Source organism: Cryptomeria japonica, unplaced genomic scaffold (assembly GCF_030272615.1).
Source record: "Cryptomeria japonica unplaced genomic scaffold, Sugi_1.0 HiC_scaffold_172, whole genome shotgun sequence".
Taxonomy (NCBI): domain Eukaryota; kingdom Viridiplantae; phylum Streptophyta; class Pinopsida; order Cupressales; family Cupressaceae; genus Cryptomeria; species Cryptomeria japonica.
In genome coordinates, this window is record NW_026728994.1 from 172,719 (window position 1) to 181,991 (window position 9,273).

The window sequence follows — 9,273 nt, forward strand, 5'->3', positions numbered from 1 at the left end:
TGCGCACGAAGTCGGAGCTCGGTTTGCCCCGGGTGCGCACCTTCGCCAGGGTGCGCACCTTGATGCGCACGCCTTGGCTGGGCTGCGCACCTTGGTGGGCGCCATGGTGCGCACCTTTCGTGCGCTCCAAGGTGCGCACGAAGTCGGAGCTCGGTTTGCCCCGGGTGCGCACCTTGGTGGGCGCCATGGTGCACTCCGAGGTGCCCAAGATTGGTGCGCACCAAGGAGCGCTCCGAAGTGCGCTCCAAGGTGCGCGCGAAGTCGAAAGTTGGGTTAATTGTCCGGTTTGCCTCGGGTGCGCACCTTGCGTGCACCTTCGCCAGGGTGGGCGCCTTGGTGCGCACACCTTGGCTGGGCTGCGCACACCTTGGCACCCGCGTTTCCTTCATTTTAAATTTTTTTTTTTTACAATCTCTCAAGTGGGAAATTCTATAATCTCAACTTTTTTTGCCTTTTCAGGAAACTTTTGAATGGAGCGCATCATTGGTGCGCTCCGAAGTGTGCTCCAAAGCTCTCTCCAGCTGCGTGCACCTGCCCCGGCCGCGCACCCGGCCCCGCCCAGCTTCGCTCACCTGTCCCGGGCGTCTGGTGCGGAACCTTAGAGTAAGAAACATCACCGTGCACCTTGGCCAACGTGCGCGACTCGACCGAGCGCGCACTGGCCGAGGTGCACACCGATTTCACCTGGGTGCGCGCGCAGCACCTCGGGCGCACCGGGGTGCGCGCACAACGCCCGGGTTGCACCGTGGCCTGTGTGCTCGGGGCGCCTCGGGTGCGCGCTCGGTGTCGCCCCCGCGCGCGCGGTAGTGCGGGCAGCGCACCCCGGCCCGGCCCGGCCCCGACGAGAACGCAAACGGGCAAAAGGTTTATTCAAATAGCATTGCGACGCCCGGCGAAAAACTAAAAAAGGGTGCAACACCGGGACTTCCCGGGAGGTCACCCATCCCAGTACTACTCCGGCCCAAGCGCGCTTAACTGCGGAGTTCTGATGGGATCCGGTGCACTAACGCTGGTATGATTGCACCCGTTATGAGCTTGTCGCAGTGTGTACTTAGCAAACCGCGACCCACGTGCGAATCCACCCCGGCCACCCACCCCCGTCGAGGTGCACACCCTCCCTCGCGAAGTGCGCCCCGTTCGCCAAGTGTGAGCCCTGCCCGGGTGCGCGCACCTTGCTAGGGCGTCGGGTGTGCACCCGGCCCGGCCTACGTGCGTGCACCTGGAGGGGGCGTCGTGTGCGTGCAGTGTCCCGTCTGCAACGCGGTGCCCACACACCACCTCGGGCGCAACGACCTGCGCTCACATGTGGGCCGAGTGCACCTTGGTGCATGTTCGGGGCGCCTCGGGTGCACGCTCGATCTTGCCCCGGTGCACCAAGGCGCTCGGTTTGCCCCGGGTGCGCACTTGGTGCAAGGTGGGCACCCAAAATAGGGATCAAGCACCAAAACACAAGTTTCGGGATGCAAAATGGGACCCAAGGACCACAAATGCGTTCCAAGACCCATGATGGGTCCACGAGAACAAAAATGTGTTCCGAGACTTAATAAACAAATATTGGGTTTTAGGAGAAGAAACATGCTCTGATGCCCAAAACGAGAATCGACCCCGAAAAGGCCACAGGCCAAAAGTGGGATGCGAGACAAAAAAAAATGGGACCCGAGGACCAAAATTGGGTTCCCAGGTCGAAGACAGGGCAACCGGACAAGAAACGACCTCTAAGGCTCGAAATGAGTCCCGACGACTAAAACTTGACAAGAAGCACCCATCAGGCACCCAACTCGACACCCATGGGATGCCGACCCACCCGGGCTTCCACCTAGCACACCTTGGCACCCACCCACCCTCGCACCCAACCTCGCACCCAACTTAGCACCTTTGAACCCACATTGGCACTCACCCTGACCCTGGCACCTTGGAACCCACATTGGCACTCACCTTGACCCTGGCACCCACCTTTGCACTCACCTTGGGACCCACCCTGGCTCCCACCTCGGCACCCACCCAGACACCCACCTTGGTTCCTTGGCACCCACCTTGGATCCTTGGCACCCACCCCGACACCCACCTTGGCACGCAACTTGGCTACTTGCCACCCACCTTGGCTCCTTGACGCCCACCCCGACAACCACCCCGTGACCTACCCTGGCTAGGGTTGGTGCACACCCACCCTGGTGCCCACCTTGGCACCCACCCTATGACCCACCTTGGCACGCACCTTAGTACCCACCCCGTTACCCACCCTAGGACCCACCCCGTGACCCACCTTGGCCAGGGTGGGTGCCTTGGTGCGCACAACTTGCCTGGGCTGCACACCAGGGCGGGCTCAAGATGGCACCCGCGTTCCGTTTTTTTCACTATCTTTCAAAACGGAAATTTTAAAATCTCATTTTTTTCTTTTTTTTGCCTTTTCTGGAAATTAGTGAAGGCAGCGCATCAAAGGTGCGCAATGCTGGTGCGAACCCGGGAGCGCTCCGATGTGTGCTCCAAGGTGCGGCGTGCACGAAGTTCGAGCCCGGTTTGCCCCGGGTGCGCACCTCGCGTGCACCTTCGCCGGGGTGAGCACCTTGGCTGGGTTGCGCGCCCTGGTGCGTACCAAGGAGCGCTCTGAAGTGTGCTCCAAGGTGCGGCGTGCACGAAGTCGGAGCCCGGTTTGCCCCGGGTGTGCACCTCGGGTGCGCACCTCGCGTGCACCTTCGCTGCGGTGGGCACCTTGGCTGGGTTGCGCGCCTTGGTGGGCACCATGCAGTGCACGAAGTCGGAGCCCGGTTTGCCCCGGGCGCGCACCTCCGCCAGGGTGGGCACCTTGGTGCGCACAACTTGCCTGGGCTGCGCACCAGGAAGGGCTCAAGATGGCACCCGCGTTCCGTTTTTTTCACTATCTTTCAGAACGGAAATTTTAAAATATCGTTTTTTTTTGCCTTTTCTGGAAATTAGTGAAGGCAGCGCATCAAAGGTGCGCAACGCTGGTGCGAACCTGGGAGCGCTCCGATGTGTGCTCCAAGGTGCGGCGTGCACGAAGTCGGAGCCCGGTTTGCCCCGGGTGCGCCCTGGTGGGCACCATGGTGCGCACCAAGGAGCGCTCCGAAGTGTGCTCCAAGGTGCGGCCTGCACGAAGTCGGAGCCCGGTTTGCCCCGGGTGTGCACCTCGGGTGGGCACCTTGGTGCGCATGCCTTGCCTGGGCTGCGCACCAGGGCGGGCTCAAGATGGCACCCGCGTTCCTTTTTTTTCACTATCTTTCAAAACGGAAATTTTAAAATCTCATTTTTTTTTGCCTTTTTCTGGAAATTAGTGAAGGCAGCGCATCAAAGGTGCGCACCTCGCTGCCCACCACGGTGCGCAACGCCGGTGGGCACCCGGGAGTGCTTCGAAGTGTGCTCCAAGGTGCTGCGTGCACGTTGTCGGAGCCCGGTTTGCCCCGGGTGCGCACCTCGCGTGCACCTTCGTCGGGGTGGGCACCTTGGCTTGGTTTGCCCCGGCTGCGCTCCGAAGCGGGGTTATTGGAGCGCCGCCTCTTTTTTTGTCGGAGCGTTTGGTGGGGTTTCTCGCATTGGCTCTTCCGAGGCCCGGTTGCCACCCTGGCGCGCACGAAGTCGGAAGTAGGGTTAATTGCCCGGGTGCGCACCTTTGCCAGGGTGGCACCTTACCTGGGCTGCGCACCAGGGCGGGCTCAAGATGGCACGCGCGTTCCGTTTTTTTCACTATCTTTCAAAACGGAAATTTTAAAATCTCCTTTTTTTTTTGCCTTTTCTGGAAATTAGTGAAGGCAGCGCATCAAAGGTGCGCACCTCGCTGCCCACCTTGGTGTGCTCTGAGGTGCGCACCCGGGAGCGCTACGAAGTGTGCTCCAAGGTGCGGCGTGCACGTTGTCGGAGCCCGGTTTGCCCCGGGTGCGCACCTCGCCTGCACCTTGGCCGGGGTGGGCACCTTGGCTGGGTTTGCCCAGGGTGCGCTCCGAAGCGGGGTTACTGGAGCGCCCCCTCTTTTTTTGTCAGAGAGTTTGGTGGGGTTTCTCGCATTGGCTCTTCCCAGGCCCGGTTGTTGGGTGCGCTCCCACCCTGGCGCGCGCGAAGTTGGAAGTTGGGTTAATTGCCCGGGCGCGCACCTTCGCCAGGGTGGGCACCTTGGTGCGCAAACCTTGGCTGGGCTGCGCACCAGGGCGGGCTCAAGATGGCACCAGCATTCCCTTTTTCTCACTATCTTTCAAAACGGAAATTTTAAAATCTCGTTTTTTTTTTGCCTTTTATGGAAATTAGTGAAGGCATCGCATCAAAGGTGCGCACCTCGCTGCCCACCTTGGTGTGCTCCGAGGTGCCCACCACGGTGCGCAACGCCGGTGCGAACCCGGGAGCGCCCCGATGTGTGCTCCAAGGTGCGGCGTGCACGAAGTCGGACCCCGGTTTGCCCCGGGTGCGCACCTCGCGTGCACCTTGGTGCGCACACCTTGGCTGGGTTGCGCGGCCTGGTGGGCACCATGGTGCGCACCAAGGAGCGCTCCGAAGTGTGCTCCAAGGTGCGGCGTGCACGAAGTCGGAGCCCGGTTTGCCCCGGGTGCGCACCTTCGCCGCGGTGGGCACCATGGCGTGCACGAAGTCGGAGCCCGGTTTGCCCCGGGTGCGCACCTCGCGTGCACCTTCGCCGGGGTGGGCACCTCGGCTGGGTTGCGCGCCCTGGTGCGCACCAAGGAGCGCTCTGAAGTGTGCTCCAAGGTGCGGCGTGCACGAAGTCGGAGCCCGGTTTGCCCCGGGTGTGCACCTCGCGTGCACCTTCGCTGCGGTGGGCACCTTGGCTGGGTTGCGCGCCTTGGTGGGCACCATGCAGTGCACGAAGTCGGAGCCCGGTTTGCCCCGGGCGCGCACCTCCGCCAGGGTGGGCACCTTGGTGCGCACAACTTGCCTGGGCTGCGCACCAGGAAGGGCTCAAGATGGCACCCGCGTTCCGTTTTTTTCACTATCTTTCAGAACGGAAATTTTAAAATATCGTTTTTTTTTGCCTTTTCTGGAAATTAGTGAAGGCAGCGCATCAAAGGTGCGCAACGCTGGTGCGAACCTGGGAGCGCTCCGATGTGTGCTCCAAGGTGCGGCGTGCACGAAGTCGGACCCCGGTTTGCCCCGGGTGCGCACCTCGCGTGCACCTTGGTGCGCACACCTTGGCTGGGTTGCGCGCCCTGGTGGGCACCATGGTGCGCACCAAGGAGCGCTCCGAAGTGTGCTCCAAGGTGCGGCGTGCACGAAGTCGGAGCCCGGTTTGCCCCGGGTGCGCACCTCGCGTGCACCTTCGCCGCGGTGGGCACCATGGCGTGCACGAAGTCGGAGCCCGGTTTGCCCCGGGTGCGCACCTCGCGTGCACCTTCGCCGGGGTGGGCACCTTGGTGTGCAGACCTTGGCTGGGTTGCGCGCCCTGGTGGGCACCATGGTGCGCACCAAGGAGCGCTCCGAAGTGTGCTCCAAGGTGCGGCCTGCACGAAGTCGGAGCCCGGTTTGCCCCGCGTGTGCACCTCGGGTGGGCACCTTGGTGCGCATGCCTTGCCTGGGCTGCGCACCAGGGCGGGCTCAAGATGGCACCCGCGTTCCTTTTTTTTCACTATCTTTCAAAACGGAAATTTTAAAATCTCATTTTTGTTTGCCTTTTTCTGGAAATTAGTGAAGGCAGCGCATCAAAGGTGCGCACCTCGCTGCCCACCACGGTGCGCAACGCCGGTGGGCACCCGGGAGTGCTTCGAAGTGTGCTCCAAGGTGCTGCGTGCACGTTGTCGGAGCCCGGTTTGCCCCGGGTGCGCACCTCGCGTGCACCTTCGTCGGGGTGGGCACCTTGGCTGGGTTTGCCCCGGCTGCGCTCCGAAGCGGGGTTATTGGAGCGCCGCCTCTTTTTTTGTCGGAGCGTTTGGTGGGGTTTCTCGCATTGGCTCTTCCGAGGCCCGGTTGCCACCCTGGCGCGCACGAAGTCGGAAGTAGGGTTAATTGCCCGGGTGCGCACCTTTGCCAGGGTGGGCACCTTACCTGGGCTGCGCACCAGGGCGGGCTCAAGATGGCACGCGCGTTCCGTTTTTTTCACTATCTTTCAAAACGGAAATTTTAAAATCTCCTTTTTTTTTTGCCTTTTCTGGAAATTAGTGAAGGCAGCGCATCAAAGGTGCGCACCTCGCTGCCCACCTTGGTGTGCTCTGAGGTGCGCACCCGGGAGCGCTACGAAGTGTGCTCCAAGGTGCGGCGTGCACGTTGTCGGAGCCCGGTTTGCCCCGGGTGCGCACCTCGCCTGCACCTTGGCCGGGGTGGGCACCTTGGCTGGGTTTGCCCAGGGTGCGCTCCGAAGCGGGGTTACTGGAGCGCCCCCTCTTTTTTTGTCAGAGCGTTTGGTGGGGTTTCTCGCATTGGCTCTTCCCAGGCCCGGTTGTTGGGTGCGCTCCCACCCTGGCGCGCGCGAAGTTGGAAGTTGGGTTAATTGCCCGGGCGCGCACCTTCGCCAGGGTGGGCACCTTGGTGCGCACACCTTGGCTGGGCTGCGCACCAGGGCGGGCTCAAGATGGCACCAGCATTCCCTTTTTCTCACTATCTTTCAAAACGGAAATTTTAAAATCTCGTTTTTTTTTTGCCTTTTATGGAAATTAGTGAAGGCATCGCATCAAAGGTGCGCACCTCGCTGCCCACCTTGGTGTGCTCCGAGGTGCCCACCACGGTGCGCAACGCCGGTGCGAACCCGGGAGCGCCCCGATGTGTGCTCCAAGGTGCGGCGTGCACGAAGTCGGACCCCGGTTTGCCCCGGGTGCGCACCTCGCGTGCACCTTGGTGCGCACACCTTGGCTGGGTTGCGCGGCCTGGTGGGCACCATGGTGCGCACCAAGGAGCGCTCCGAAGTGTGCTCCAAGGTGCGGCGTGCACGAAGTCGGAGCCCGGTTTGCCCCGGGTACGCACCTCGCGTGCACCTTCGCCGGGGTGGGCACCTCGGCTGGGTTGCGCGCCCTGGTGCGCACCAAGGAGCGCTCCGAAGTGTGCTCCAAGGTGCGGCGTGCACGAAGTCGGAGCCCGGTTTGCCCCGGGTGCGCACCTTCGCCGCGGTGCGCACCATGGCGTGCACGAAGTCGGAGCCCGGTTTGCCCCGGGTGCGCACCTCGCGTGCACCTTCGGCGGGGTTGCGCGCCCTGGTGGGCACCATGGTGCGCACCAAGGAGCGCTCCGAAGTGTGCTCCAAGGTGCGGCGTGCACGAAGTCGGAGCCCGGTTTGCCCCGGGTGCGCACCTCGCGTGCACCTTCGGCGGGGTTGCGCGCCCTGGTGGGCACCATGGTGCGCACCAAGGAGCGCTCCGAAGTGTGCTCCAAGGTGCGGCGTGCACGAAGTCGGAGCCCGGTTTGCCCCGGGTGCGCACCTCGCGTGCACCTTCGCCGCGGTGGGCACCATGGCGTGCACGAAGTCGGAGCCCGGTTTGCCCCGGGTGCGCACCTCGCGTGCACCTTCGCCGGGGTGGGCACCTCGGCTGGGTTGCGCGCCCTGGTGCGCACCAAGGAGCGCTCCGAAGTGTGCTCCAAGGTGCGGCGTGCACGAAGTCGGAGCCCGGTTTGCCCCGGGTGCGCACCTCGCGTGCACCTTCGCCAGGGTGGGCACCTCGGTGCGCACACCTTCTCAATGTTTTCTTGCCTTTTCTGGAAATTGGTGAAGGCAGCGCATCAAAGGTGCGCACCTCGGTGTGCTCCGAGGTGCGAACCCGAGAGCGCTCCGAGGTGCCCACGAAGTCGAAAGTCGGGTTAATTGCATTGCTTTCCCCGGGTGCGCTCCGAGGTGCGCAACATCGGCGCGCACCAAGGAGGGCTCCGAAGTGTGCTCCAAGGTGCGCACGATGGCGTGCACCTCTGGTGCGCACGATTCGGAGCTCGGTTTGACCGGGGTGCGCACACCTTGGCTGGGTTGCGCACCTTTTGTGCGCTCCAAGGTGCGCACGAAGTCGGAGCTCGGTTTGCCCCGGGTGCGCACCTTCGCCAGGGTGCGCACCTTGATGCGCACGCCTTGGCTGGGCTGCGCACCTTGGTGGGCGCCATGGTGCGCACCTTTCGTGCGCTCCAAGGTGCGCACGAAGTCGGAGCTCGGTTTGCCCCGGGTGCGCACCTTGGTGGGCGCCATGGTGCACTCCGAGGTGCCCAAGATTGGTGCGCACCAAGGAGCGCTCCGAAGTGCGCTCCAAGGTGCGCGCGAAGTCGAAAGTTGGGTTAATTGTCCGGTTTGCCTCGGGTGCGCACCTTGCGTGCACCTTCGCCAGGGTGGGCGCCTTGGTGCGCACACCTTGGCTGGGCTGCGCACACCTTGGCACCCGCGTTTCCTTCATTTTAAATTTTTTTTTTTTACAATCTCTCAAGTGGGAAATTCTATAATCTCAACTTTTTTTGCCTTTTCAGGAAACTTTTGAATGGAGCGCATCATTGGTGCGCTCCGAAGTGTGCTCCAAAGCTCTCTCCAGCTGCGTGCACCTGCCCCGGCCGCGCACCCGGCCCCGCCCAGCTTCGCTCACCTGTCCCGGGCGTCTGGTGCGGAACCTTAGAGTAAGAAACATCACCGTGCACCTTGGCCAACGTGCGCGACTCGACCGAGCGCGCACTGGCCGAGGTGCACACCGATTTCACCTGGGTGCGCGCGCAGCACCTCGGGCGCACCGGGGTGCGCGCACAACGCCCGGGTTGCACCGTGGCCTGTGTGCTCGGGGCGCCTCGGGTGCGCGCTCGGTGTCGCCCCCGCGCGCGCGGTAGTGCGGGCAGCGCACCCCGGCCCGGCCCGGCCCCGACGAGAACGCAAACGGGCAAAAGGTTTATTCAAATAGCATTGCGACGCCCGGCGAAAAACTAAAAAAGGGTGCAACACCGGGACTTCCCGGGAGGTCACCCATCCCAGTACTACTCCGGCCCAAGCGCGCTTAACTGCGGAGTTCTGATGGGATCCGGTGCACTAATGTTGGTATGATCGCACCCGTTATGAGCTTGTCGCAGTGTGTACTTAGCAAACCGCGACCCACGTGCGAATCCACCCCGGCCACCCACCCCCGTCGAGGTGCACACCCTCCCTCGCGAAGTGCGCCCCGTTCGCCAAGTGTGAGCCCTGCCCGGGTGCGCGCACCTTGCTAGGGCGTCGGGTGTGCACCCGGCCCGGCCTACGTGCGTGCACCTGGAGGGGGCGTCGTGTGCGTGCAGTGTCCCGTCTGCAACGCGGTGCCCACACACCACCTCGGGCGCAACGACCTGCGCTCACATGTGGGCCGAGTGCACCTTGGTGCATGTTCGGGGCGCCTCGGGTGC

At 63.1% G+C, this 9,273-nt stretch overlaps 2 non-coding genes across 2 annotated transcripts; both read right to left on the reverse strand.

Annotated features, from left to right (window-relative positions):
* Positions 1 to 907: 907 nt before the first annotated feature.
* Positions 908 to 1,026, reverse strand: LOC131867433 (5S ribosomal RNA). Its single transcript, XR_009365986.1, has one exon. It is a non-coding gene; the product is annotated as a 5S ribosomal RNA (ribosomal RNA).
* Positions 1,027 to 8,830: 7,804 nt separating this feature from the next.
* On the reverse strand, positions 8,831 to 8,949 carry LOC131867438 (5S ribosomal RNA). The gene has a single exon (XR_009365991.1). It is a non-coding gene; the product is annotated as a 5S ribosomal RNA (ribosomal RNA).
* Positions 8,950 to 9,273: the final 324 nt, after the last annotated feature.